This window comes from Panthera leo, chromosome B1 (assembly GCF_018350215.1).
Source record: "Panthera leo isolate Ple1 chromosome B1, P.leo_Ple1_pat1.1, whole genome shotgun sequence".
Taxonomy (NCBI): Eukaryota; Metazoa; Chordata; class Mammalia; order Carnivora; family Felidae; genus Panthera; species Panthera leo.
In genome coordinates, this window is record NC_056682.1 from 105452630 (window position 1) to 105466930 (window position 14301).

Genomic DNA, 14301 nt, shown 5'->3' on the forward strand with positions numbered 1-14301 from the left:
CTTATAACCAGAAAAAATAATATTAAAACCAATGGTTTGTTAAAATATACAGGCCTTAGAAAACTTGAAATCCCAAAGAAAGGGAAAAAAGTACCTTAAATACTAATATTATTATGCCATAATAGTATTTAAGGTTATAATAATGATTAAGAAGAGGAATATTAAAAAATTATCTTGTTATGGAATAATAGTTAACTTGTTTCTGCCAGTTTTGGCAAATCCATCGTGTGATTTTTAGATAGATCTGGACTGAGTACATGGAAGTGATTCAGCTATGATTCTACCATAAAACAACACCCATAGCATCTTCGTCATCTGTTGTAGACATCAGATTAATCCAGAGTTAAGCCAGTTAACTCTATTGTCTGTACATTTCATAATTGATTGCAAAGCTAGATTATTAGTAGAGCTGTTGACAATCATCAATGCAGTTATCTTCTATCTTTCTGTTCTTTTTATACAGCTTATCTTCACTTCTGATATTCATGTTCTCCAAATAACTTGGCCATTGATAGTTTGATACAGAAAAAGCAATAAGCTGTGGAGCCAGATGGACCAAGTCTTGAAAATTTTCCAATGTTATCATGCTATTTCTCTAAATACATAGTATATGTTGATGTGCATATTTTGCTGTAAATTTGGTTCAGAGATGTTTACTAAGCAGTAATGTGCTAGAATTTATTTTTAGCAGTTGAAATAAATAGCATTATTATGAAATAGATGTTTTTTAAACTGGTATTTAACCACTTTTAAACTTTGATGGTTAACTGAATTAGGGTAGTAGTATCTCAAAGTTACAATATATTCAGTAGAAGCACATTAGGTATCAGGGACTCTTATCTGAAAACACTATGTTGAAGTATGGCTCCTTTTCCTTTTTTAGTATTTACATGAGAATTATCCTCAGTTTGCCCTTTTATTTCTATTCTTTCCTTATAAATCACCAGTGGCTTCATCGTTTATTTATTCATGGATGATTTTTAAATATACATCCCTATTTTCAACCTCTGTTTTGAGCCTTACCATGAACCACCCCCCCCAATTTCCTATTGACATTTTCACTTAATATGTCCTCATACTTCATAATTGACATGCAACAACTTCCAGTATATTAATTGCCAGATTTGATTTGGATGTTTTGCCTGACCAACCCAGTGTGCCATTTTCTGACCGATACATATCCATTCCTTCCTAGGTTACATGCAAAACCATATATAAGAATAAAATGTATTATAGCTGATTTAATTGGCAAAGGATAACAAGTTTGTTATGCTTCTCTGTTATTTCCTTCTAAAACACTAAACATTTTTTCCTTTGTAATATCACTAAAATTTTTCAAACTTATTTCCCTGGTATACTTTTGTGTCCATGGTCACGGTCAGTGTCCATGTTCACGCTCAGTGTCTATATGACTTGCTGTTGGGCACAGAACTCAGCTGCTTGCAGCTCACAGGTGCTTAATACAATGCTTGGTGATTAATAAAATAATCTGAAAATGCTGTTTAGTAACACTTAGAATGTTTCTTGGAAATCTTTACCTCCCTCTACCAGCATGAGTGACTAATGACCATTCTAAAAATGCAACATTAGCTATATAGCTAAAACTTAAGCTCCTTGTCTACTGTGCTAATTGATAATTCCAATGTTTTTGCTTTTGAACGAACCAACGATATTTATATAGCATCTTAAATTTTCTATTTTTTACCAAGGCAGTTGTACACTTAAAAAATATTACCAATTAATTCCATACAGAATCATGTGATATCTTCCCTGTATTTGCTAGTATTTTGAGTTTGGGCCTTGTCATTGGCTGCTAGGTAATGACTGAGCTTTGGATCCCAGAAGTGTGGTACATGTGTCCAGAACTAGATCATCAAGGAGCAAATGTCCTTCTGCCATATTTTTATTTTGGCCCAAGTTCTCAAACTCCCGGTTCTCTTTGGAACTTACTTTCAACAAATACCAGTGGACGTTCAGAAAAAGCTGACCTTCTGAGAGAAATGTGACATGAAATATACAGCAGTGTGCCACATGTTCAATTTAAGGCAATGCAGGTTAGTAGCTAATGGGAAATCGTGTGACAGTAACAAGATGGTCCCAATTTTTCACTTGGATGATTTCTCTACGAAAGTCTAAATAGCAAACACCACAGAATGTTTGCTTCACACGATAGATTTTTAAATTTTTCAACTTCAACATATCTAAATAGCATATAAAGTCTGGCATTTGTAAGAAAAGGTGACTGTAATTTATCAATTTTTATCCTTACTTGTCTGTTTGTTAACTTGGTGAATCTATTGAGACCGTCTGCATAAATTTCCTTGTTGATGTTGGCAAAGAGTAATCTGACAAAATGCAGTGAAACATGTGGTTCCAACTCGCTAGAAGCCTTACCCTGTATGCCTGAGTGAGTTATAGAATAATAGGGGGATGAATATTAGTAACAGGCCACCAGGAAAACTCAGAAACTTTCAGTTTTCTAAAGACCATTTATAGCAAAATACAAAAGTACTTTATACTGGTTTCTGTCCTTTAAAGTGTTATATGAAATACTTAAAATTATTAGAATTATGTGTGAATATTTTATTGAAATACTAAATACATAGGAACTTTGAAAAAAATATATATTTAGATTATATTACCATTTCTGCCTTTTAGCAAAACTCAATCACTTTTATCATCAACTTAAGCCCTTGATTTGATGTTTAATAGTTTTAGGTTGAATTATGTAGCTATGGCATAATGGTTATAGAAGTATATGTAAGATTCCATTGTGTATATAAACCACAATTTCTTTATCCATTCATCAGTTGATGGACATTTAGGCTCTTTCCATAATTTGGCTATTGTTGAAAGTGCTGCTATAAACATTGGGGTACAAGTGCCCCTATGCATCAGCACTCCTGTATCCCTTGGGTAAATTCCTAGCTGTTCTATTGCTGGGTCATAGGGTAGATCTATTTTTAATTTTTTGAGGACCCTCCACACTGTTTTCCAGAGCAGCTGCACCAGTTTGCATTCCCACCAACAGTGCAAGAGGGTTCCCATTTCTCCACATCCTCAAATACTATGTGGCAATGAGAAAGAATGAAATATGGCCCTTTGTAGCAATGTGAATGGAACTGGAGAGTGTTATGCTAAGTGAAATAAGCCATACAGAGAAAGACAGATACCATATGTTTTCTCTCTTATGTGGATCCTGAGAAACTTACCAGAAGACCATGGGGGAGGGGAAGGAAAAAAAAAAGAAGTTAGAGAGGGAGAGAGCCAAAACATAAGAGATTCTTAAAAACTGAGAACAAACAGAGAGTCGATGGGGGGGTGGGAGGGAGGGGGGGTGGGTGATGGGTACTGAGGAGGGCATCTGTTGGGATGAGCACTGGGTGTTGTATGGAAACCAATTTGACGATAAATTTCATATTAAAAAAAAAGAAGTATATGTAAGAACCTAAGTACACGGATACTGATAATGTCAACATTTTATTTGCCTATAACTGAAAAAAAACCCTGAAAAAACCTCAGGTTTTATAACTAATAAATTTATTAGAACCTCAAAAATTAGTCTTCACTGTGTGGAATTTGAATATTTTCTCAAGCATATTAGAAACACCCAGAAAAAGCAAGATTTTGGTAGACTCAGATTAATGCATTATTATTTCTATTACCCTAAAGCTTTAAACACCTACATGCCTGAGGGGCATAACTTTGAACATTTTCAAATCAAATACTATAGAAAAAATATTTATAAAATGGAGTTAGTTGCAAAAATTTCAAATAATGATCAAGAATGTATCAAGTATAAAGTGTGTGCCGTGGAGGCTACAAAGATCCATATGATCTTTGTTAAATGTCTCACTTTGGTTAAGTGACAAACCTGAAGTATTCAGAGACAAAAACTACGTGCCAGTGTGTATGAACTTTATTTTAAATGCAATAGAAATGAAAATTCTATGTATTTTGTGCAAAATGAATTTTATGTATTATTTTATTAATTTTAATCTTGATAATAATCTTGTAGGATAAGAAGATAGTGAATCTCAGAAGCCTTAAAAAGATTGCCTGTAGCCACAGAAGTAGTGATTGACAGTGTTAAAATTTTACATGTGTCTACTCTTCTCTGAAGCTAACGCTATTTCCTGTGTGTGTGTGTGTGTGTGTGTGTGTGTGTGTGTGTGTGTGGCAGGGGGTTATGTGTAATTATTCATTTATTAGTAAGAGCTGAGAGAAGAAAAATAATGTGGGATCTGATAAATAGCTTAAATTTAATGGAATAAGTGAGCTTTAAGCCTCTTTCTAGAATTGGAATAATTTTGATAGGAGAAGGGCTCTCCAGATTGAGGTAATGGCATAAACTGCAAGATAGGCATGTAAGGCCTTTCTTCTAAATAATGGCTCTTTAGGTAACTTTTGTTCTAGTCCTACACTCAGCACTCTATTGCACAGCCTCATCATTTTGTTTGGAATGATTGCCAGAGGCCTCAAACTAAATCAGAATCTCTCATAGTGTCTTCTTCATCTAATGTAGACATCACATTAATCCTTATAAAATGTGCATTCATTCATTCCTTCATTTTCCATTTATTTCATGTCTACCTACTATGTGCCAGGCACTATGCTAAGTGTTAGAGATACTATGACAAGTCGAAATGTCGTCTCTGCCTTTTTGGATGTCTTAGTAGCCATTGAGGAAGTAATTTGATAAATGATTTTAAAGCTTAGATAGGAAGTCTAGGTTACCAATAAAAATTTAAGGATCATCTTCAAAGTGATGATAATAGAAATTGTAGGTGATTCTTAGGAGACAGAGGAAAAAATAAAAGAAATCTGGAGGAAGGGTAAAATTTTTTAAGGGTGATGAATTTAAGAGAGAGAGCAGGGGATAGAGGGGAAAGTATCCAGGAAGTTAAAGAGAACAGACTAGTCAATGGAGGGAATGTTATTCTGTTGTCAGCTGGATTTTGCCTTCCCAACCACACCAAGCAGCATGATGTAATATCCATGATACATTCTGGGGTGGAGAGTTATCAGTCAGCCAACAAAACTGATACACCATGTCATGCTATACTTCTTTCTTTCCCTTAGGAAATTGACAAAGTGTTTTATTTGTGCTAACTTACAATGCATTTAAGACTGAACAAAGGGAAAACTGGAATTGAACATTGACATTTCATTCCTGTACCTTAAATAATTTGATTAGAATAATCAGTGACTCATAATTATAATTGATGCATTAGTAAACACATTTTGGTATTTAAGAAATGAAGTGATATACATATTACTAAATACAATAACGCTGGTAATTTTCTCACTCAATTTGTGTTTAAGGATATGTCACCAACAGTGATATTCAACTTCATCTGAAATTCAAAACATTGAAGTTAATTTTTAAATATTTTTATTGAGTTGAAGCTAGAGAGTTAAAGAACAGTTAAATTACTAGAAGATCGACTATATACACATGCAATGGATACATTTTAACTAATGCAATCTTAGTGTTTAGCTCACTATCAACCTAACAAGCCTGAAATTTTAAGTGTTGGTCTAGTTATTTTGAACTTATAACTTTAAAAATGCATGAACTCATTTAACATAAAATGTATAATTTCAAAATTAGATTAATTTCCCACTGCACTGGACTCTTTTCCATCACCTCTTCCCTGATTACAGTTACTTGTGTATTTCTTGACCTTTGACAAATTGAATAGATCATATATATATATCAGTCTATGTATATGTGTACACATGTACAATACTGAACATTTAAATTTCTAAAACATTGTCAGATGTATTGCATAGTGAGATTCAAATTTCCATATCTTTATTTTTTTATTTCTATTTTATTTCTATTTTACAGATGTAGAAATGGAGGCCCAAAGAAATTAACTAGGTTGTTGGTTATATAATTATTTAATGGGACTCTAGATCTTGATGTCAGGTCTTCTGATTGTTAAAGTCACTTTATTCCCAGGTAAGCCATGCTCACATGTTTACCTTCTTTTCCTTTTTTTCTCATATGCAGTAGAATAAGGATGTTGATTTACAATCTTTTACATTTTAATAAATATTTAAGATGTACATGTATTCATACTCTAGCTATGCAATACATCAAATATATAAAGTACCCATTTAAAACAAGACAACTTACATGCCATTAAACAAACTAAATATTTTGACTCCCAGGTAGAAGCTAGTCTAGTTAAACTATTAAGATTCTGTAAGAATATATCCACATGAAACTTTTGCAAATGTGTCTGTGTACAGTTATATACAATATATTTTAACATTCAACTCAAATAATTATATTGAAACATCTTATTTCCTAAAAGGATGAAACGATGTACAGAATGACCCAAAATGTCATAGCGAGGCATCATTTCCTGTACATTTTTAAGGGTAGGAAAAGTAAATTAAAAGTAGAAGTGTAAAAAGTAGATTATGTGGTGGCCTTCGGAAAGAAATGATTATAATGTAAACTAAAATGAAACTCCTATCTGGGAAAAAACATAATCGAGCTTCATGAACAGCTGCACCTCAGAGGGTCAGGCATATGAGCAATTAAAATTAAACAAGTTGATTTTAATATGCCTTAGTAACTGTGATTGATCTTACCGAGCTGTTGTTGACTATACATCAAGAAACAATTTAGGATCCAGTTTAAAACAAAGTTTATAATCCTTGCTTAATGGATTTTGGTACCTCAGGCAATACCTTGCTGTAAAAATGATTACAATGTGCCCTGTCTCTGTGTAATCAATAAAACCTCTCTCTAAAATTAGTTAGGTTCCAGAGACTCCTCAGCGGGCTTGGCAGTGTCACGTCTGTAGAATTCCAAATAAGCCATCTATCATTATTTCCATACATGAGGTTCATTAGACACCTCATTCTTTATCTTATTAGCACTAAAGTCAGCTAAACAATCAAACCAAAAGGTCACCTTTAACAATACCTATTTAAACCAAAACATACATCAGAACATTATTAATACAATACATCAAAATGCAGTGGTAAGAATTCCTAGAAGGCCAACGAAGAGTTATTATTAAAGTAACTGAAAATATACACAGTTGGAAGTTTAAGAAAAAACTTCTAAAGTGACATCTTAAAAAGAGAGATTTATTCTATTATTGAAATCCACAAACACAAAAACTCCTTTAGGTTGTACTATTTTGAAACATTTTTCTTTTGTCTATCATGAAATTGAATTTGTAGTTTTTATGAAATGAAGGGACAAAATCAATAACTTTAGAGTTATTTTAAATTCTTTTTAAGATTATGCATTGCCCATAAGCACATGTTTCCTGATTGCATTTGGTTTTTTAAATTACATTTTTGTCACTAATATTTTATGACAGAGTTCTTTGTTTTAAAGAAGTTGGTGCATTTCAGTTCTACAACTTATATAGCTAAAGAAATTTGAAGTTTTACTTCCATATACATTAAAGGTCTATTCACCTAGTAGTGAATGTTCTGCCTTTAAGTGAACCTAATATCAGAAATACATATAAGTTCTGGAAATGCGCTCGATATGTCACCCGGTGTATCATGTGAATAAAATGATAAATTAACTTAATACCTCTTTATATATTCATCAATTATAATTTACTTAACTCTCATTTTGTTTTACTTTTATATACTCAGATAAACTTAGTGATCAATAGAATTAATTTCTACATCCATAGTTAGGATGTATGTGGGTAGGTTGCGTGCTTACCTTAATCTAACGTCCTTTAGTTCCTTTATCCAATTGCAAAATGAATGAATACATATTTGTGTTTCTGTTGGATCAGTTGGGCCCCTAAGAATATATTTTGATAATTATTAGTGAGGAATGAAGACAAATATCTCTTGTTGAATATTTGTAGTAACTCCACTGAATGTTTTGTCATTGCTATGTGTATGATGAGTGTGAAATACCTTTTAATGGCACTATGTGCCAGACTCTATTCTGTGAACGTTTCGACTCTTGTAATCCCTCCCAAGTCAGCACTGTAGTTTAATTGCCATCATTATGTTTATTTCAGCTTGGTACTTTCAGATCCAAATGTTTCTCCCTGCCCTCTCCAAATACCCTGTTCTCACTGCCACTGGGATATATCACTTAATTAAGAAACGTAAATCATAACAATGTTAAGAAAGCCTTTGTTTTTCATTCTCTTTTATCACCCTAAGACAACACAGTGGAAGATGAGGGAGGGGGAATGTGACTTGCTATGCTGGTATAAAGGAGGTTTTAAAAGAGCTTAGAGAATGGTCAGAAAAGATGCTGAAGGAGAGGAGAGGCAAAAGGAATTTAAAGAGAAGATATTGACTTGAAAAGTAATGAAGAGCTTAGGTGGAGGATGACAGGCTTAGCGTTTTTAAAATTGATTCAGAACATTTTAGAGAATCTTAGAAGAAAAGCATTATAGACGTCAATAAGCCTGATAGCCATATTAATTTAAATCAGCTAAAAATATGAAAAGACAGATGATATAGTTCTTTTGGCTTTTGTTGTTTTGTTTCTTTTTTAGGATTTAAGATTTGCTTTAAAGAACAGACTATTCCATGTTAAGATTATAATCGTATGGTACCAGGACTAATAAACTACTGGAAGATACCAGATGTTTCTAGTTAAGTATTTTAGTTGTTCAAGTGTGTTAAGTGAAAGAATTTTTTAACTTAGTGCTAACCTTAATGATCAATAAATAATTATAACTGATAACACAAAAGGTATTAATTAATAAATGGATGGTATTATTGGCAATAAATCTGAGAGGTAACTGAATATTGTAGAGAACAGCATTGGACTTCCTTCAGTTGTTTGCATGGATTTTTTTTTTTTAAGGGACATAATCACAGTGCTGGGTTCCAAGGCCTATAGCGCCACCCAGCCCCAACTTTAGAACAACTCCAGTGGTGTAGAAATATTTAACTATAAATCCATGTCCCTCCATCAGTTTGAATGTCTTAGGATCAAAGGATGCCACAGTGCTGTTATTTGGTCAAAGCAGTGCCTCTTTTCCGTGATTACTTTTTGTGCCTCCAGCTGCATGTTTAAGTGAATGTATTTTGATGTCAGATAGACCTATTTTGAATGCTATGTGACTGCTTCCTCATCTGTAAAAGGTAATAATGCTTATCTCAAAAAACTGCTAGCGGGTTAAGTGTAAACTGCCTAGCAAAATATCTGGCACATATTAAGTGCTCAATAAATGTTAATTATTACTATTATGGCTAGCTCTCAAATTGCTCTCTCATGGAGTTTATAGCACTTCAGGATGTTTATTACCTTTTGAATGATGCCTCAAGTTCTGTTTGCTTCACAAACAGTTTTATTGATAGGCGGTAATATTCAACTTCATTTCAAAGTAAACAACTTTCCTTTTCAAGTTAGGTGGAAAAGAGTAGGAGGTAAGGAATGTCAAGAAAGGAAACTGACAATGACAGAAGAACAGCCGCACTCAGCATAGACTAAAAGGGAGATTTCAGAAGCAAATGTGCCCCCCTTTCTGTTTCCACCTTTTTTATATGAGTCCTGCTGATACAGACCTGCCCTGAATGGCAAAATAAGAGAGGAACAGGGGTCAAGGATGGGTCCCAGGCATGCTGTGTTCTGTAGCTATCCAAGGGCCGTAGCAAACACCTCACCCTGTAGATGTTTCTATGAGTCATTTAATTAAGGTATCTACTTCAGCCATTCATTTACTTATGTATTTAAAATATTAAGTACCTTGTGGATGGTGTAGATAATGAAAAAAAAAAAAGAGATTACTTGTCTTCATGCAATTCACAATCTAACACTACAGACAGCCAACTAAAAGAAGGCCAGAGAGTGATGAAATTATGTGAGGCCATGATGGAGACAGGGTGGGGAAGATAGACTTATGCTGGAAGGACTTAAGTTAGTGACACTTTCCACTTGAGAAATGCATGCAAAGTTATAAAATATATGATGGTGTAAGCTACAAAGGAATTTTCTCTTCAATCCAGTAGAATCACAATTTGTGTCAGATGAAGCAAGACAGGTGAAAGCTTAAATATTAAAGAACATATTTAAGGATTGAGAGAAAATGAAGGAAATCTGAGGGTATTCATATAGCATGATGTCAGTACAGACAAAACATTTGAACATCCCTTTCTTGGGTCATGGATCTGAAAGGAAAATAAACTCCAATTCTGAAAATTTTAGAGGATTTGCTCTTTCAGATAGTAAATTTCAAGATATGTTTCCATTTTCTCAGTGTTTAAATTCTTTATATTTACAAAATTAAACCAAAGCTACAGGTTTTGCTTAAATTGGGGGTGAAGGTCTATTTTTTTTTCTTTTTGACAGATGACTTTGCCCAATGTTTGGTGTTGAGTTTCCATCAAGAGAATAAAACTCAGTAAGTCCATCTACCTGTGCTTTTAAAATCAGATGCCTTTTACAAAGAAGTAAGGTTAGTGAATTTTTTAAAAAGAGAACTGCACAACAGAATGTTTTTAATGCTTGGGCAACAGCAGGCTAATAGAAAGCACATTATCAGGGTCAGCAAATGCTGTCATTCTTAAGGGTGGATATGCTCAGTCTCATGTTCTTGAGGGAGTAATACCTGGTGGTCTCTAGAGATTCTCCTGAGTGAAAAAATGGTAAAACCTGCTTTCCAGTTGAGTGATTCTCTGTCACCCTACAATGAAAACAGTTAAAATCTGGTTAGGTATCAAAGTATGCATCTTCCAGTACTTTCTTTTCCATTTGAAATGTTAAGGAAGAAACAATGGATAACCCATCATGATTCTTCTGCTTGAAACTGCAGATCTGATCTTACATAAATTCAAGGAAAATTCCAGAGTGAACAAAACTGTTGTATATGATTTTTTTAACTTCCACATTTTTAAAAATTTTGGCATGACTAATGTTAAAAATATTTAATGAAACAAGAATAGTAGGGACATAGAGATTTTAAAATAATCCAGATTTTGCCACTCTTTATCTAGTTGTTATTGTTTCCTTATTTTTTTAAGGTATTTTATCTGACTCATTAATTTTTTAAAGTAAAGTTTATTTATTTTGAGAGAGAGAGAGAGAGAGAGCGCATGAGCAGGGGAGGGGCAGAAAGAGAGGGGGAAAGAGAGAATCCCAAGCAGGCTCTGCACTAACAGTGTGGGGATCAAACTCACAAACCATGAAATCACAACCTGAGCTGGAAGTCAGAGCTTAACCAACTGAGCCACCCAGGCACCCCTGTTAAGGTATTTTAAAGGTCATTGATTTTGTTCAATTAAACTATCTAGGTGACAACTACATATCAGTTTATAGAAATATTTTTCATCCTTTTTCTGCTGCTGAGTACTCTTTCATATAGATATGCTATAATTTATTCATCTTCTGTGGTTGGGCAGTTTGCTTGTTTATAAATTTTGCTATCAGTAATTAAATTTATACACTTAAAGTATTGTATTTTAGAAGACACATACACACTTTAGGGGAATTTTTAGGTTCCTAGAAGGTTCCTAGAAGGATCCTGGAATTTGGATATGTGGTTCAAATGCAAATGTCATTTAGAGTATTGTCAAATTCCTCTGAGTGTTTGAGAAGACTGCCTTGCCAACATGAGTTGCCATTCTGATAGGCAATCAATGACACTGCCAGCGATTTTCATTCACATTTCTCTTGTTATGAGTGAAGCATTGTATATTTCATATGTTTAAGGATTGTGTACATATTTTTTTCCCCTGAGGGTTGGCTACTCATGTGTTTTTGCTATTTTTATCTGAATTTTAAGAACAATTTGTCTTAGCTATAAATTGCAAATATTGTCTCCTAGTTTGTCATTTGTATTTTGACTTTACTTTTGATGTTTCTTGCTGTAACTTTTAAAAATACCATCACATTTATCTTGTTTCTTATTGCTTTTGGATTTGACACCACAAATTATTTATCTATGCTTTGTTGTTAATGTTTGTATAGATATTTCCTTTTCATCTCATCTCTGATTCATTTGGAATTTATTTTGGTCATAATATGAGTTATAAGTCCATTTTTTAAACAAATGTGACATATAGGTTTTGCTGATGCCTTTTATCAGATTGAGAAATTTCCCTTGTATTTTTAGTTCGCTGAGAGTTATCATGAAATGGGTGTGAATTTTATAAAATGTTTTTCATCATTTAATATGATCATGGGATTGATCTTATTTATGTTGAGAATATAGTAGACTATATGAGTTGATTTTTTACTATATCATCAGTCTTGACTTCCCAGGAGAAAATCCACTTTATTAGTAGATTTTACCTGGTTTTATATTTTTGAATTAATGTCTATGTTCATGAGGAATATTGTTGTGTAGTGGTTTTCTTTCTATTTTTTTTTTTTTTTTTTTTGGCTTTGCTTTTTTCTTCTTTATGTACTGTCTTTTGTCTATTTGGGTACCAGGGAAATATTCCTCTCATAAAATAAATTGGAAAGTGTTCCTCTGTCTTTTCTTTTTAGGAAGAGATAGTTTAGAGTTGGTCATAGTTCCTCTTTCATGTTTGGTGAAATTTTCCATTGAAGTATCATAGCCTGAAGGTATCTTTTTGCCAAGGTCTGTCAGGGGGGAGGTTTTTAATGATTCCTTACTAGTTTTAGTGCTGTTCAGTTTATGTATTTCATCTTGCTGAGACTGGACAGATGATGATTTTCAAGGAATTTCTTCAATACATTTAAGTTGTCAAATTTACGTGTGTAGAACTTCTTCAACCATTTTTGAAAACCAGGAAGCATTATATTTAATAGTTTCCTAACTTTGGTAACTAAGCAATAACTACCCTCACGATTTCGATTGCACTAGTGTAGCTAGGCATTATAATAAGGCAAGAAAAAAAACCTAGTTGAAATGATGACATTGTTTAGCTCATCTCAGTGCTAGCATAAATATATAAAACAATCTAATTCTAAATTCTAGAGTAAGTGGAAATTGAAAGAAAAAAACTTACAATAGCATCAAAAGCGTGAAATACTTTGGCAACAGATATGCCGGTCTTAGATATCTAAAACTGTAAAAAGATAAACTTAAGAGCTAAATAAGGAAGGTAAACTAAATAAGGAAGATAAACTTAAGAGCTAAATAAAGGAAGAAATATACCATGTTTACGGACCAGAAGAAACAATAATATTAACTTGTTTTTGCAAATTTATCTGTAGAATTACAGCAACCCTAGTCAAAATCCCAGCAGACTTTTTGTTGGGAATGATCATCTGATTTTATATTTTATTTTATTTTATTATTTACTTAGAAGACTCTCCCCCGCCTTTTAACCTGCTGTGTTTCATGCCACCAGATTCTCAACCCATATAACATCATTTAGGTAGCACTTCTTTAGGAAAGGGAAGGACACTGAGAGAATCCAGGATGCTTTCAAACAAATTTTCTGTCATCTGTCATCTGGCCTGATGAGTAGCACTTCTAATGTGAGATGTCAGAGTGATGTTCTTCAACTTCAGCAGAAGATGATCTCTGGGCCATAGGTATGGAAATGATCATAGACCTAAAACTAAAATGTAGAACTCTAAATTTCCAGAAGAAAACAGAAGGAATTCCTTGAGTTAGACAAAGTTATCTTAGGACACAAAAAGAATGAATCATAAAACAATGAATTTTGCTGCATCAGGATTAAAAAGCTCTCTTCAAAAGACATTTAACAAATGAAACGACTACCTAGAGGCTGGAATAAAATAATTGTAAACATATTCCTGTTAAGGATTTTACTTTGGTATATAAAAAGAACTCCCCAAATTCAAAAATTAGAAAGCAATCCATTACAGAGTGCTAAAGGACTTGTACAGACATTAAACCCATAGAAGAAAAATGACTGGCAAATAAGCACGGGAAAAGATGCTCAGTAAGGAAGTACACATTAAACTCCAATAAGATACCACTCCCTACCCATTAGAATAGCTAAAACAAGTGAGCAATAACAGAAAACCCAAACAACAACAACTGAGAATACCAATTGCTGAAAAGTCACAGGACCATTGGATCTTTCATGCTGCCTGTGAAAATGCAGCATTATACAACCATATATATAAACCATACAATCCAGAGATCTCACTCCTAGACTAGAGAAATGAATAAAATGTCCACACAAAGACTATGTTTTATAGTGTTATTCATAATCTACAAAATTTAGTTAATTGTCTAGTGAATTATAGCATTATTCATAATCAGCAAAATTTAGTGAATTATCTATTATCAATTACCTTAAACATCTGATTTAGAACAAAAAATGTTAACCATCTCACTTTTTTGTTGATCAGGAATTCAGGAGTAGCTTGCCTAAGCCATTCTAGTTTAGGATCTT

At 33.3% G+C, this 14301-nt stretch overlaps 1 long non-coding RNA gene across 12 annotated transcripts in view; it reads left to right on the forward strand.

Moving 5' to 3' along the window:
* Positions 1–1821: 1821 nt before the first annotated feature.
* Positions 1822–14301, forward strand: part of LOC122217929 — a 95636-nt gene continuing 83156 nt past the window's right edge. For 10 of the 12 annotated variants that reach the window (XR_006201763.1, XR_006201767.1, XR_006201764.1 and 7 more), the window contains exons 1-3: positions 1822–2054; positions 5855–5968; positions 10313–10364. This is a non-coding gene — a long non-coding RNA (uncharacterized LOC122217929). Of the gene's footprint in view, positions 2055–5854; positions 5969–8510; positions 8610–10312; positions 10419–14301 lie in introns of all 12 variants that reach the window. The other 2 variants (XR_006201770.1, XR_006201772.1) reach the window with 2 other exon arrangements.